Source organism: Capra hircus, chromosome 3 (assembly GCF_001704415.2).
Source record: "Capra hircus breed San Clemente chromosome 3, ASM170441v1, whole genome shotgun sequence".
Classification (NCBI taxonomy): Eukaryota; Metazoa; Chordata; class Mammalia; order Artiodactyla; family Bovidae; genus Capra; species Capra hircus.
In genome coordinates, this window is record NC_030810.1 from 86,961,322 (window position 1) to 86,977,341 (window position 16,020).

Genomic DNA, 16,020 nt, shown 5'->3' on the forward strand with positions numbered 1-16,020 from the left:
AAGGACTTCTATTTAATTCATTTCCCCAAAGAATGCATTGAGTGAGGCCCTGGAGACTTGTCTAGGTCAGAGACTGGGCCTGTGGGTCCCAGAGATAGAGGGAGAATAAGACATGAGTCCCACAGCCCCAAGTCTACGGCCGGCAGTATGATGCAGAGAGCAGGGAGGAGCTTTGAGGGAGCCTCCCTCAGGCTGCAGAGGGTGCAGGGGGTGCTTGCTCTGCCTGGGACGGGCAGCAAGAGGCGCCACCTCCTACACCGTATCGTGGATGAGCATCAGCAAGGGCCCCATGAAGGGGACAGGCACTGTGGCTGGAGATCCCGCTTGCACCAGAGGTGTGAAAGAGCCTGGGCTATCAGAGAACTAGAGGAAGCGTGGTGGTCAGACCTTGGGGACAAAGACCGTGGAGACAGAGATGCTTGTCTTGAGGGTCCCTTCTCAGTTTTTCCAGGGCCTGGCCAAGGGGTTGAGACTTTAGTCCATGGCAGGGGACACCCACTCAGCTGCCTGCAGGGCCTGGATAGGGGGTGGGGGGTGTGAAGATGCTTGTGCAAGACGTTGCTCTGAAGTGGGCAGGTCTTTTCCCCAAGGTGAGCCAACAGGCTGTTGACGTGTCGCTGAACTCAGTCTTCAGAGAAGCTGGAAACTGAGATTTTTATGTGGTTTCTTTTATTTTTAGATGTTAGTAATTAATCCAAATTTAACACTAAGCAAAACAATAACACACATGCAAGCCTAACAGGAAAGGTCTGCCAGCTGGATTTGGCTCAGAGGCCACAAGCGTGATCTCAGGCTGGGGTGGGAGGGGAGGCACCGGAGGTTCAGGGTGGGAGTGAGGGGCCGGGGTCTGCTCCCCGTGGGGGCATCTTGGAACTGCTGTAAGGAGGGCAGGCTGCAGGGAGGCCAAGAAATCAACTGAGAAGCTGAGAGAAAAAAATCTTCCTCTTCATTCATTCATTTACTGAATGTTGATAGGGCACGTGTTCCAGGCAGACGCTGTTCTGGAGAGTGCTGCTAAGGGGATACCCAGAGTTGGAACTCCATCTCTGTTGAATATATATATTTATCGGTGTCCCCTTAGCAGCACTGCCCAGAACAGTGCCTGCCTCAACATGTGCCGTGTGTGTGTGTGTGTGTGTGTATGGGCTTCCGTTGTGTGTGTGTGTGTGTGTGTGTATGGGCTTCCCTTGTGGCTCAGCTGGTAAAGAATCTGCCTGCAATATAGGGGACCTGGGTTCGATCCCTGGGTTGGGAAGATCCCCAGGAGAAGGGAAAGACTACCTACTCCAGTATTCTGGCCTGGAGAATTCCATGGACTGTACAGTTCATGGGATTGCAGATAGTCCGACACGACTGAGTGACTTTCACTTTTATATATATATATATATATATATATGTGTGTGTGTGTGTGTGTGTGTGTGTGTGTATTACGGGCACTTCCCCGGGCAGGGGCTCCAGCGTTCAAGCTTGCACGCTGATGTCTTTGCTTTCCGGATTCCTCTGCCTCCTTTAGCCGGATTTCCCCACCTGCTGGCCGAGGTCTAGGGTGTCTCCTGTTCCCTCCCAGGCATCCTCTCCTGTCTTTGGGGGCCCCGGGGTTTGTACTTTGGGTCCCAAGCCAAAACTACCTGCATCACAACCTCTTTTCTGGATCGTGCCCCCACATCAGTGAGTAGTCCCCCCTTCCCTTCTGGAGCTTACTGCGGCCTCTTTTGGAAACTGCAGGTTCTCTGAAAGCTCCTGTTGTGCTATAGCTCTGCCCTCCACACGCATCCTCCAACCACTAGATTAGATCCCGGCAGGAGAGGAGCCTCCTCCCAGTCCCCGGCCCTCTCATCAGCACAACAATAGCAGACACTCTCATATTCATGCAGCTGGCTGAGCAGCCAGCCTGGGCCTGTGCTAGTCTAGGAATGTCCACATGGGACCTGGCGTCTGTCCTCTAGTCACGCCCAGGAGAGGAGAGTAAGGCCTGGCCACCACCCACAGAAAAATCACTTAATGCCTTTAAGATGGTCCCCAGAAGCCAATGAGGGCTATGGGACAGCAGAGACCCAATTCTTAGTGCAAGGCACTTGACCTTCATGGGCTCATGGAATCTCACCACAACCCATCAAACCTTGTTATTGTACCATTTTACAGGTGAGGAGACTGAGGCTCTGAGAAGAGAATAACCAGCCTGCCACGGCATAGCTCTTTTTTTTTTTTTGACCAGGGGGGTTGACTGCCAAGCCCACTTCCTTCATGGGGTTGAGGCATGCTCCTCAGTCTTGGGGGTCGGCTAAGGGCCAGCCTGAGGTGGTGGTGGAGGCTATTTCAGGGATGGGGTGTGAGAGCTGGGGGGCTGCCAAGGCATATCCCCATTGGCTTCTGTTGGACTTTCTCTGGAAATGGGGAGCACTTCAAGCTGACTCATGTATTATTTGTGGGCAGGCCTGACTGCTGGAGGAGTCTGGCAGCGCCCCCACCCTCCTCAGGCCCACGCCCGTCCCTCCCTCTGATCTCTGAGCCCATGGCTCATGCCTCCACCGTCTCCTTCTAGACAAAGGGTAAGCACTGGATTAGGAGCCAGGGGCCAGGAATTCATCTGTGACCTTGACTTCGGGTCTGCAAAATAGGCATAAGCACTGACTATCCTGCAGGGACTTAGTAGAGATCAAAACATCGAAGGTTACAGAAGGAAACTGCTAGAAAATTTTCATGGCATGATTCATTCATTCATTCTCCAGGTATTTATTGGGCACATAACCTGTGCCAGGCCATGCATTAGATTTTAGGGATACAGTCCCAAAGAAGACAATTCTTACCTGCATGGGGCTTAGCATCTAGAGGGGAGACAGGCATGAAATAGCAGCGCAAATACTTAAGTACCAAATGAATTGTGCCCTACGAGATTATTTAACAGGATCAAACTTGGGATCAGGGAGGTTTTCCTGAGGAAATAAGATTTAAGCTGAGGGAAGGGAGTAGTCAGCCTTGTACAGGGCAATTTAGGGCCTCTGGGTACAGGGCATGAGAGCAAAGTCCTGGAGCGGGGAGTAAGCCAGAGGCTTGTGATGGGACATGGCGGGAGGGGAACGTGGACTGACAGCTGATTAGGCATGGCCTTGCGAGGTATCAGGTGAAGGAGTTTAAGTGACCTAACAACAATTAACCTTATCTCCAACCCCTGTCTCCATGTCCTGGGTCCCTGGAGCTTCTCCCTGCCTTCTTTGCCCAGAGTATCTCCACTCCACGTGATGAGAAATTGGGCTTGAGGAAGAGGTCTCAGGCCCCTACCCCCCCTCCCTGAGCCAAGGGGCAGCTGATTGAAAGCAGACGCCTTGCCCTGGTGGGGCCCTGGCGGGAGCGGCGAAGCTGGCTCCCCACTGCTGACCTCAGACCTGCACCGCTGGCATGTCCTGGCCGCAGACTCTCTGTCAGCAAAGCCGCATCCGTCCTGCCTGGAGACGGTCACTGTGGCTGCCCACACCCCCAACCCGGCAATTTCTCTGCCACGGTGAGAAACCTCCTGTGCTCCTGGGCCAAGGCCCAGCCTCCTCTAATTGGGCCTGGAGCCCTAGCTGGAGGAGGAAGAGATGCCAAGAAGGTTCTTAGAAAGGCACGAGCCTGGGAGAGGTCCCTATCACCCTTACCCACTTCCTCAGCACACCTGTCTCAGGGTCATGCCAAGTGGGGGCACCATTATTCTCTGTGCCCCGGGCTAGGCTTTGTGCTAAATGCTTTACATCCTCACTAAATCCCCACAAGCAGCTCCATGAGGTGCGTGACAGGCTCACAGAGGGTACTTGTCACCTAGCTGGTAGGTGGCAGAACTGGGGTTTGGACCCAGGTGAAGTGAAGTGAAGTGAAGTGAAAGTCACTCAGTCGTGTCTGACTCTGTGACCCAAAGGACTATATAGTCCATGGACTTCTCTAGGCCGGAATACTGGAGTGGGTAGCCTTTCCCTTCTCTAGGGGATCTTTCCAACCCAGGGATCGAACCCAGGTCCCCCAAATTGCAGGCAGATTCTTTACCAGCTGAGCCACAAGGGAAGCCCAGGTACTGGGTTCTAAAGGTGATGACTCCAGTGGGCCAGAGGGCCAGTGGGCCAGTGGGCCCTGGCTCTTCCTGTCCCCCTCAGACATGCCCTGTGTCTGCTGCTCCCGAGGGAGCCCAGCTCGGGTCCAGGCTGCTCAAGGCCCAGAGGTCCCTGAGGATCTTAGCACAGGGCACTGAGATGGACCCAGAGAATGCTGGAGCCACCTCTGGGCAGTGGGAGCCCCTCTCTTGAGCAACCAGATCTCTGGACATTGTCAAGGGCAGTGTGCCCGATTCACGGTTTGAACCATGCCCAGCTGTCCCTTCTGAGAAAGGAATTACAATTTGATTTGCCCCTGCTTCCCCCTGCCCGGGAGCAGGTCCTGCCCACCTCCCTTCTGAGGCTGCTGCCTCCCCAGGTCCTGCTATCACATTCCCCAGCCCCTGTTGTGTACCTGGAGGAGTCTGGGATCTCCAGAGATGCCTCCTGGGTCTCTCAGCAAAGCCAGCGCCACCCTGACTGCCCCACGCTCTTAGGCAGCCCCAGAAGTTCATCCTCTTTCCTTGGCCCCCACAAGGAGCCCACCCCCCTCACAGACCCATCTGCTCCCCCGTTACCCTGGTGTCCCTGGTCCATTTAGCCCTCTTTTGTCCAAGCCAGCACGTCTGCCTGACCCCGTCCTTCAGATAGGTCTTTTTGCTCTCCGTTGGTCAGTCTGTCAGTCAACAAGCATTCACTGAACCATATGGACATATTGGCAAGAGCTCAGGAGCTGGAGCCAGCCGCCAGGGATACAGTAATGCAACTCCCTCGCGGCCCTGGTTCCAGGAGCTCACGTCTGGGGCTGCCACGGTGTGAAGAGAAAAGGCTCCCCTGCTGCCCTGGCCTCAAGATTGGCTTCTCCCTACTGCCCAGTTACTGAGAAAAACATTGATCTGGCAGGATGCCCCATGGAGACCGATTTTTTTCTAATCCATGTGAGAGTTACCAAGTTGGTGGTCTGTGGGCAGGTGCATCAGAATTGAGGCTAACCGTGGAAGGTAGCCGAGGTGTGAGGCTTTCAGGGACCCTCAGACACAGAGGCGTAGCGAGACTGTGTGTTAGGGTCTGAAAAGGAGAAGTAGCACCAACCTCGGCAGGGATCCTGGGGAAGGAAAAGGGACTGAGCTCTGGTCTGTGGGAAGTGGACCCCGAAACCCTGCAGACGCAGCGCGGAAGGAGCACGTGTAAGCATGGGCAGCATGAGTGTGGGGAGCACCTCAGCAGGCAGGGCTGGGGGCACCTGAGGCCATACGTGGAGTCGCCCCCCTGGGAGATCCATGTGGCCTGAGTACAGGACGAGCTTCTCCTTCTGACCGTGGGGGGATAGTGTCATCAGGCACCAGACAGGTCAGGATCCCAGTGCTCCTGGCCCTCTTTGGGCAGTTGGACCTTCCACCTCTCCCTTCAGAGCACATAAGACTTGGGGTTCTTGGGCAACTCAAAGGGAAAGGAAGGCACAGACTTCCTTCAAGTATAGCAGGTTGGGTCTAGATGGTTTTAAGTAAAATTCCAAAATCAAAGAAATGCAATAGTATCTGCATTCTGTTGCCACACATAGTGGTTACTAACGTAGCAGCTTCTGTGGTCCAAAAGCTTACAGTGCGCCAGATACTGTGCCAAACCTTCCATATACATTGTTCTAGTTAATTCTCAAAACAAGATAGGTGCTTTTTTAATCACCATTTTACACAAGAGGAAACAGAGGCACAGAGAGGTTAATCAACTTGCTCAAAAGCACAGAGCTAGCAAAGCTATGAGCTGGTTCATAATCCACATTATCTCTCACACCAAAGCCTTTCAATCACAGATCCCCCCACATCTGCGTCTGAGGGTTCGCTGCATCTGTGGAGGCCCGGGAGATCTGGGCCTGCAGGGAAGAGCGCTGGCATCCGGAGGCCTCGGGGCCTAGCAAGATGGGGCGGCTCTCGGGTGCCCGTCTCCCGCAGCAGCTGGATCCCATGACAGTGCGGAGGACCATCTTTAGAAAGCTACCTTCTCCTGGGCCCGAAGGAACAGGGTGACCACAGCCCGTGAACCCTGGGGCCCCTTGAGTTCCCACTGCCTGCCCGGCAGGGTTTCACAAACCCGTTGACGTTGACAGGGCAGCCTGCGAGGAGCAGGCAGGAAGCCTGGGGGCCCTGTGGTCTGCCAGCATGGCTCAGAGTTTCCTGGGCTGAGCCCTTCCTGCGGGGCCCTCTTCAGGCCTCTGCCAGCAAGCGCCCCCTGTCCCGCGGCCCTCCGTGGCCCTGTCTGACTCCGAGAGACAAAGCCCACTGACCCCAGAATCCCTGAAGGGCCAAGAAGCTCCTGTCCTCTGCATGCTGAGCTTCTGGGGAGTTTGCTATCCTGGCCCTGGCCTCAGGGTGCCTGAAGCTTCCTGGGGACCAGCACTGTGAGGTTGGGGCAAGGACTGTACTACATGCAGTCAGGAGTCCCAGCCTCCACCCTCAGCTCCAGTGCTGACTAGGGCTGTGACCTCGGGCAGGTGTCAACATCCCTGAGCCCCCTTCCCTCGTCTGCCTCACAGGGTGTGAAACCCTTGTTGAACGGAAAAATGCTCTGCAAGTTTTAAGGGCTCTCACCTGGCTGTGGCCTGACCTCAGGATCTAACGGTTCTCCCTCGTGGAAACTCTGCTAAGTCTGAATCCCCAGGTTTCCACAGAAAAGGGAGGAAGCATTCCAGATAGTGGACAGCCTGAGCAAATGCTTAAGGTCAGGAACGCAGACACACTCACACGTGCGTGCACACACACACACACACACACACACACAGCTCTTTGTGCCAGGCACCGTCCTAAATATTTTACATATATAAACATTCATCTCTTGTAATATCCCTATAAAGTAGGTACTAGCTTGCCTCCATTTTACACATGAGGCAATGGAGGCTCAGAGAAGTAAAGTAACTTGCTCAAGACTGCACAGCTGAAAGTGGGGAGCCCAGATTGCAACCCAAGCAGTCTGCAGTGAGAGCTTGAGTGGAGGTAAGGGCAGTGGGCCTGGAAGAGATGGGGGAGACATCACGGACTCGGCCATATCTACCTTGTCCTCTCTGGTAGGGCCAGCGCTTGGTACAGAGCCTGGCACACAGTGAGTACTCAAAGATGTTCCTGAAGCCTGGGCTCTGCAGAAAGTGCTTATCTGGGGACCCTGAAGATTTGCACGATCAGGGGATGCTGGACTTGCTGGGTTGGGGGGCAGTATAGGCCCACGGTTGAAGCCTAGGCTGTCTCATTGCTTCTTTGGCTTGAAATGGGGTTCCTGTCCAGGCCTGTCCTGGAGTATAGGCTCCTTCTCAAAGCGACTGCTGGACCCACATTGACAGGAGGGCCCACCAAGTGGACAGGCAGGAATTTTAGCTTAAGTATCTCCTCAGTCCCTCTCTGGGCTCCTCCCCTTGGGCCCTGCCTCTCCTCCCTTCCCTCCTGCACTGGCACACTTGCTGCCTCCCTCCCTATGGGATGTTCTTTGCTCCTGGAGCTCAGGGTCCAGGGTGGGCCAGAGCCCTGGGGGGACACACACAGACTTGGCGGAGGGTGTTTGCTGCCGGCAGAGGCTGCTGAGAGACCAGCCTGTGTGCGGGGCTGGAGAGCCAAGGGGCTGGTGAGAAAGGAAGTTCTGTACTCTGTGGCACTCAGACCCCACCAGGAATGTGGCTTTGGGCCAGGATCCCTCTGGGCAAGAAAGGATGACTCAGCAGAAACAGCATCCTGACCCCACAGGATAACTGGAGCCGCTGTGTTGGGGGTGGGTGCCGAGTGGCAGGGCTGGTGAATTCATGACCCCACCACTTCAGCCTGCCTCTCCACCCTTCACCCAGCCCGCCTTCAGATGCCCTTCTCTGGGCTGGAGTTTTAGACTCTCAGAGTAAGAACCTTCAGAAAGACTTGGGGTGGGGGTACCCCAGCTCTTTCCACTCCAAGTGATGGAATTGAGAAATGATGAGTAGGACACAATCTGCCATTAAGGCCCCTAGGTCTGGTTGTGGGAAGATGCCCAGCATGATTCAGGTTGGGGGGCACTGGGCAGTGGAGAGAGCTGGCCTGGGCCGGGCACCGGGGAATTCCAGCCCGAGAGAGCCAATTGGAAGCACATGTGTTTAGACAGCCATGGAAACCCGCAAAGCTACTCCTCTGTTCCTTGAGTCTAGCTTGTGAAAAACGAAGCATCTATTGCCAGGAACCCTGAGAAATGTCTCCCTTTGTCAGAGGAGGCCTTCATAGCACAGGCTGGTTACTACTGGGAACTGTAATGGGACTCTAATTGGTGCCATCCTCCTACCCACTTGCACCCCAAGTCCTGAGCAGAAGTGGATGATGGTGGCGGTGAAAATGAGGGTATTGTTATAGCCCTAGACGCTGCTGCTGTTAGCATCTATCAAGTGTTTCCTGCACATACTGCTAACCATCTTCACCTGTTTAATCTCATGAATTCCTCATAAATTCCATACGAAGTAGATATGTCCTGAGCTCCTAATTTTAAGAAAGCAAACAGCTTTGCAAAAGATTAACTTGCCTGAGGTCACCCAGGTACCGAGTGGCAGGATAAGCTTCTGAGGCTGGGATGTTAATGATTTGCTTGGTTTGTGACCCCCTTCTTCCGCCCCTTGGGAGAAAGAGGAAGTCAGAGTGCTGGCGGCTCTGCCCCCTCCCCTGGGTGCCACATAGTGACAGAGGGTCACCAGGGTTGACCCGTGGAAACGCTGACCCCTTTCTGGGTGCCGTTGCAACACTCGGCGGTTTCCTGCGCAAAGCATCACGGGTCTTGGGGTCTGGCAAGCAGTGAGGATCCTGGGATTTGGGGCTAGACGACATGGGTCTGCCCTTGACTTACTAACTCTGTGGCTTTGACACTTGAATCTGTCCCTCTGTGACCCTGGCTCTCACACCTGTAAAGTGAGCAGGAAGAACACAACAATTTGCCCTCAATTTATCTGCCCAGTGAGATGAAATGTAGACCATTAGGCCACTGCAGCCAGAGTAACCGCCAGCCAGCAAGCAGAGGGGCTCCTTTGGGGTCCAGCTGGTTGGGGGTGGGGAGGAAAGAGGGGGGAAGTGGGCAGGGCTGGCATCACACTGCTCAGCTCCCTGGTCAGAACAGAGGCGGGCAGAGATCAGGAATAACTCCTGATAACACCTGTTTTGCACTCATCCACCTGCCTCACAGAGACCTCCCGGAGGTGAGGGCCTGCAGTGGAATGGCTGCATCTTCCCAGGAAGATCCCACGGGCGGCACCGGTCTAGGCGCCAGATGACGGTCATCAGCCCTTGCAAGCTCCCTGTTTGCTGACTGCCCTGTGGATGGACTCTCTTGTCCTGCTCTAACGTGGGCTTTTGTTAGTAGACTGGTTCCTGTTGCCCCAGCAACACGGCAATAGTGGAGGTGGCAGCAAACAGCTGTTAAATCACTTAATCGGTTGTGGCCCGCTGGCACTGTGCCAACCAGGGGTGGTTACGGCTTTGCCGGACTTAGTCACCACCGCCTGTAACTTAATGTGGCTGACATCGTTGTAAACGCACACAAAACAGGCAAATAATAAGTCCCCAACAAATACATCTTGCTTGCTTGATTTTGGAATCATGAGGGCATTATATTATGTCCCTTATAGCTTTATCCCTGAGTCTATTTTGTCATACTCAAGACTTTGGCAAACCAGTCATTTCCATAGGATGTGTATGGCCAGCCTACCCCCCAGTCACCCCATTCCTTGGCTTTTCATAAGGATTTATCAATAACAACATACCCATTCTGTTTAGGCTGTTATTATGGTTCTATCCTGAAACATCCTGTAGTGGTTATTTTTTGGAAACATCATTTGGTTCATAATCTCTTAGCAACAGAACTTGAGGGCTAACGGCCGATGCAACTCCAAGCGAAATGATTGTGCCTCGTGCGTGGGCAAACAAACCCACAGCAGCCAAGTCGGTGCACCCTCTGATTATGGGTTTCGTTGTTTTAGGTCATCGAACGTCACCAGCACCCACCGCGAGCCAGGCTTGCTTTGTGACATGGCTGAGAGCGTATGCTGTGACAGCCGTGCACCCAGGGCCTTGGAGAACTTTCAGGCACCAGGTGCCCAAGGCTGCAGTCATAGACGTGTCTCCTGGTGCAGGTCTCAGAGTGTGCATCTGACTGGGAGGAGGAGGGGCAGGAACAGCAACCCCTCGCTCTGGGAGTGTCTGCACTTTTTGTCATCACAACCCTTCGGCCCAGCATTGTCAGGACCGTCCTGCCGTGTGGCAGCTGAGGAAGCGGCAGCTCGGGCAGATGAAGCCACCAGCCATGCCCACAGGTTGGCAGAGGCAGAGGCAGGACTGGAATCCAGACCTGCCCAGGCTCCCAGCCTCCATCCTTTCTTTCTCTCCTTCCATCTTGCTTTTTATTTTGTATTTTGATAGTTAATACTCCTAGAGCAAGGGCGCCTATTGCAAACATTAAACCACAAGCACGGCCTTTGATTCTTTGAGCCCAAATTCACACATCTAGGAAGAGAAAAAGCAAACTGTGATCCATATACATGGATGAAAACCAAAGGCTCATGGATAATCACATTGGAGTGTTTTTGTTTCTATTTTTATTTTTATGTTTTGGCCACTCCCCGCAGCATGAAGGATCTTAGTTCCCTGACCCAGAATCGAATTCGTGATCTCTGCAGTGGAAGCAGAGAGTCTGAAACATGGGGCAACCAGGGAATTCCCTCATATAGGAGTTTTAAAATTTCTACAGCTTAGAACCCAGAAGCCACAGGCCTTACAGGTCCTTCTGGATGTCCCTCGGTGTATCTGCACTTTTCTTGAGTTGAGCAACCTTATCAGCCTTCAGCTTTTGGTTGATAACACTGGTTAACCCCTGAGCATTAAGGACACGTGGACGATTGAGGAAGATTTCATTCTAAATGCTACGCATCCCACTCCCCACTGTGACACCAGATGAATCCTGGATAGATTTTTCACCATGGATTCAATGAGATCAGTCACATATCATCCAACAGACCAGTTGGTCACCCTTTTAGCTTGGTGATTTCACAGGCACTTTCCACTACCACCTTACATGCTGCTGCTGCTGCTGCTGCTAAGTCGCTTCAGTCGTCTCCGACTCTGTGCGACCCCATAGACGGCAGCCCACCAGGCTTCCCCATCCCTGGGATTCTCCAGGCAAGAACACTGGAGTGGGTTGCCATTTCCTTCTCCAATGCGTGAAAAGAAAAGTGAAAGTGAAGTTGCTCAGTCGTGTCGACTCTTAGCGACCTCATGGACTGCAGCCCACCAGGATCCTCCATCCATGACTCTCCAGGCAAGAGTACTAGAGTGGGGTGCCATTGCCTTCTCCGATCACCTTACATACTTCCTTCCAATTTTCACTATTATTGTTCTTTCCCATTTCTGGGCTCAGTTCCCGAACAGAAATGCTGGCCACATATATTCTACTCCAAACAGCTACACTTGAGTCGCCGTGTTCTCCCCAAATCCATCCATGACAGCTGCTGGAATGAATGCCAAGTTTTCAGCCATAAAATAGTGAAACCTTTGACACCCACTTTCAATCACATGGTGCTTGAGTCATCCACTTAGTTTCCAGGTAATATATATGAGGATATTCACTGGGTTGGAAGCCACAATTATGATGCAATTGGGACTGTACTCGATGATCGCAGGAATAATGAATTTGAAGAAAACATTCCCCTGCACCGGACTGAGATGACTCTCTCTCTCTCGCTGGTGGACTCCTGCAGTTATCCCCATAGTCACAGGGGGTGACTGTTCTCTGCCACAATTTTAAGTGTCTGAAGAAAGATGTTCCCATGCTGCAGATGCATGTCCAAACATCCACAAGGGCAAGTTCATCAGCCAGGGACTTTCCCAGAATGCTGCTGGCACATGCCATACCTACTTGTCCAACACCCACTGCAACGATTTTATTGTTTGCGACTGTTGCCTCCTCTCCTGCAGCCATGCAATCAGTTTTTCCTTAAGAGTTGCCCTTGTTTACAGGAGAGAGAAGGCTTGGGAGACAGTTGTAATCGTTGTGCAGAGGACGGCTACTGTGCAATGTTAGCCGTGTGCTCAGCCTCCCCTCTTTCTGTTCATCTTGTTCATGCATTCAAGTGCCTAGGGGCAGCTAGGACTTCATTCGATGTGTGGTCTCCCTAAGGCTGTTCTCCAGAAGGCAGCACATGAGGGTCATTGCCACACACCAGTTCCACAGGTCAAAACCACACACACGGTGTGCACCTCCTGCAGCCACTGACCCCAGCCTTCACAGGCAGTGTGGGGCCCATAATCCTCCTTTTATTTTGGTCACTTCCCACAGCCGAGACCATGGTTCTCCCTCTGTGTCAGATAGAAATAAAAATTAAAATAATTAGCTACCAAGTATTGCGCTGAGCTGGAAATTAGATTTACATGCCTTTATTTACTCCTTACAACCTTATAAGGACACTTACAGTTCAGGAAATTGGGTGTCAGAGTAGTTGAGTGACTTACTGTAAGTCACATAAAGCAAGTTCTTTTGGCGACACCCACAGTCACCCTCCACCCTTCCTACCGCTCTGTTACTCATGAGCAGAGGTGGAATTACTGAGAAAACTCTTGATGCCTATGCTCTGGGCCCCCTTACTCATACCTACCCCTTCTACGCCTTAGAGTTCTATTCATAGAGCCATGTGTTTTGTGAAATTTGAAAAACTAAGATGTTTTAATGTTTATTTTCCAGAGGAAAGCCTCCCTCAGGTTCCATAGAACCTGGGCACCCTGTTCGTGAGTGTATGCCTTAAACATCTTATCTAAAACTTCGCTTCTGCCTTCTGTCTCCTTTCCCGACTTCATTTGCTCTCCGCGGCACTGTCACTAGCACACCATGTACTTTATGTGTTTATCTTGTTTACTGCACTTCACAGGCACCACTCACTAAGTGTTTTGGGGTGAATGAAGGCAGCCATTGTCCTTACACAAAAGCTGTTTTGTGTAGTAAGCTGTTTTCATGTTATAGACAATTTATAAAGATGGAGGAAATGGCTTGCTCAAAGGCACCCAGCAACAAGTCTAATCCCTGTTCTCCTGATCTGAGCTACCTTTGGACTTGGCCCTGCCTAGGTTTCCTCCGGCCATGACGTCATAACTTACTTATAGACCAGACATCATTTAATTGGTGTTTCATACTTGACTCGTCTCTCTCGCAACCATCTCCCCCTACCCTCCAAGTCCTACCAGCCACCTGCCAAATATCCATCAGACCCAATCACTTCTCCCCACAGTCCCCACCATAGGCAGCATCTTCATCTACCTCCCACTGGTCTCCCTGCCCCCGTGTCTTCCCCTTGGCTTCCAGAGGCTGATCCAATCAAGTCACTCTCTGCTGAAACTATCCCGTAAATTCGTATTTCTTAGAGGTCAGATTTGAAATCCTCAGCCTGACCCATCAGGCCCACGGTGGTTTTTATTTTTTCCAGTTCCTCAAACTCACCATCTCCTTCCCTGACTCAGAGCCCTTGTACATGTTCCACCCACTTTTGGTGCCATAGCAGTCTTGCTCTCTTCCCTCTCCATCTTTCTACTTAATTTCTACTCAAAGCAGCATCATTTCCTCAGGGCTACCTTCCTTGTCCACCCACACTGGGCGAGAGCCCTTTGAACGGTTTTCACAGCTCCCTGTATATCTCTGCAAAGAACTGATTACAACTATCATTAAATAACCAATTGTATTCTCTCGCGGGGTTTGATCTGTCCTTGTGACCCCTCCCTCCATCCTCTTCCCCAGACGCCGTGTGCCTTGCTCACTGCTGTCTCTTTGTATTGTTTGTTTCATATTGGAGTATAGTTGATGAACAATGTTGTGTTGGTTTCACTTGTACAGCATGTATTGTTTGTTTGGCTTAAGGCAGGGGTCCCCAACCTCTGAGCTGCAGAGAGGTACCTCCTTTCAGATCAATGTGGCATTAGATCAGAAATAAAGTATACAATAAATGTAATATGCTTGAATCATTCTGAAACCATCCCCCTCATCCCCTCTGGTCTATGGAAAAATTGTCTTCCATGAAACTGGTATTTGGTGCCAAAAAGTTTGGGGACTGCTGGCTTAAAGGTTCAAGACAAGTGTTCCTCTCTCACGTATACCCCGCGAGGTAAGTTTGTCTTATCCTCTGGCAGTGGTGCTCCATGTGATCCCTCGGGACCCAGGTCCTTTCCCCCAGCGGCTCTGTCATCCCAGGAGCTGTCACCTGCACCGTGGAGGCTGGATCTCTGCCACATCTGGGTTGGAGTCAGCAGGAAGGGAAAGAGTTTTCTTGGTCTTGACTTGGTTCCAGGTGTCTATTACTGGATAACAAACCACTCTGAAATAAATAGTGCTATAAAATATCAGCTATTTCATTATTCTCATTGATTCTGTGGGTCTGTGAGGAATGCTGGGAGCTGGGGCAGAATTCCTGGCTTGTGTCTGTACCCTACAGCGTCTGGGGCCTCATCTGGGAAGACTCAGGTGGCTAGGGGTGACTCAAGCAGTAGGGGTTGAATTGTCTGGGGGTGTCTTCGCTCACCTGGTGCTTGACTAGAAGACTGGGCTCAGTGGAGCCTGTTCCAGGGCACTTACACGTGGCCTCTCTAACTTGAGGTCCTTACAGGAGTTGGACTTCTTTTACTGAGCATTAAGTGAGTCTTCCCACAAGGTAGAAGCTGCCCAGCCTTCTATGCCATAGCCTCAGTGATCACATGACTTTCCACTTTCCTCTGGGATGATGACCACCCAGGTTCAAGCGGACCAGTCATAGACACCTGTCACTTGATAGTTGAGAGTCGAAGAATTTTAAAACCATTATAGCCAGAGGGGCTAATAGCAGCTCCACTCACATTCCCCTGGTGAGAGTGTAGCCATACGAGCGCATGCGTGCGTGTGTGTGCTCAGTTATGCCTGACTCTTTGCAGCCCCACAGGCTGTAGCCCACCAGGCTCCTCTGCCCACGGGATTTTCCAGGCAAGAATACTGGGGTGGGTTGCCATTTCCTTCTCCAGAGGAACTTCTTGACCCAGGGATCAAACCCACATCTCTTGCATCTCCTGCATTGGCAGGTGGATTCTTTACCAACTGAGCCACCAGGGAAGCCCGTGTAGTCATATGGCCCTTTCTAAATGTACGGAGGTGGGAAATACTATCCCCAGATGGGCAGCCATGTTCCCAGCTTCAAGTTCATCATAGTGGAAGAGGGAGAATGGATGTGGTGGACTGTGTCCTTTCTGCCGCGGTCTGTTCCTCTGGCCACCAAGCATGTGTACACCCCTCTTCCCACATGCAATACACATCTCTTCAGGAAAAAAACCAAAATTCTAGTGACTGAATCCACTGCTGCCTGCTTATAGAACAAATCACTGATTGGATGTCTGCAGTGCCTCTGCGTTCACTCCTCCATTACGGAGGGTCCACTTCTTAACCTAGAGCCTCGACCTCAGCTAGTTCTAAGTGGGAAGGCAAAATCAGTTAGTTGTGGCCTGTTGAATGGAGAGAAACCTGCTTTTACCTTTATCTCAGCGCTTCATTCAATCTATTTACAGAGTGGGAACATCAATAAATGTTCATTGAAAAGAATATCCACTAAAATTAATTCCAGATGGATCAAAGATTCAAATGTAAGAAGTCAGCCCATAAAATGCTAAGGTTCGAAAAGGGTAAGAGCAGACAGCTTACAGAAGAAAATAAACAAAAGGCCAAAAGCGGTATGAAAACGCATGTTCTCGAGGATGTGGGGAGAGAGAAACTCTCACATGTAGTTTGCTGGTGTTTGAGTTGATCATTTTTAGATGGGGGGTTGGCAATATCTTTTGAGGTGTCAAATGTTCAATATTTTTTACTTAGAAACTCCACTTTCAGGTATTTATTATACAGATATACAGTATTCCCACAAGTGAGCAAAACTATATGTCAAGAATGTTCCATGTAGGCTTGTTTAGAATAGCTAAGCCTCTGG

At 51.7% G+C, this 16,020-nt stretch overlaps 1 pseudogene; it reads right to left on the bottom strand.

Annotated features, from left to right (window-relative positions):
- LOC102185328 lies at positions 5,866 to 14,943 on the bottom strand (annotated as a pseudogene).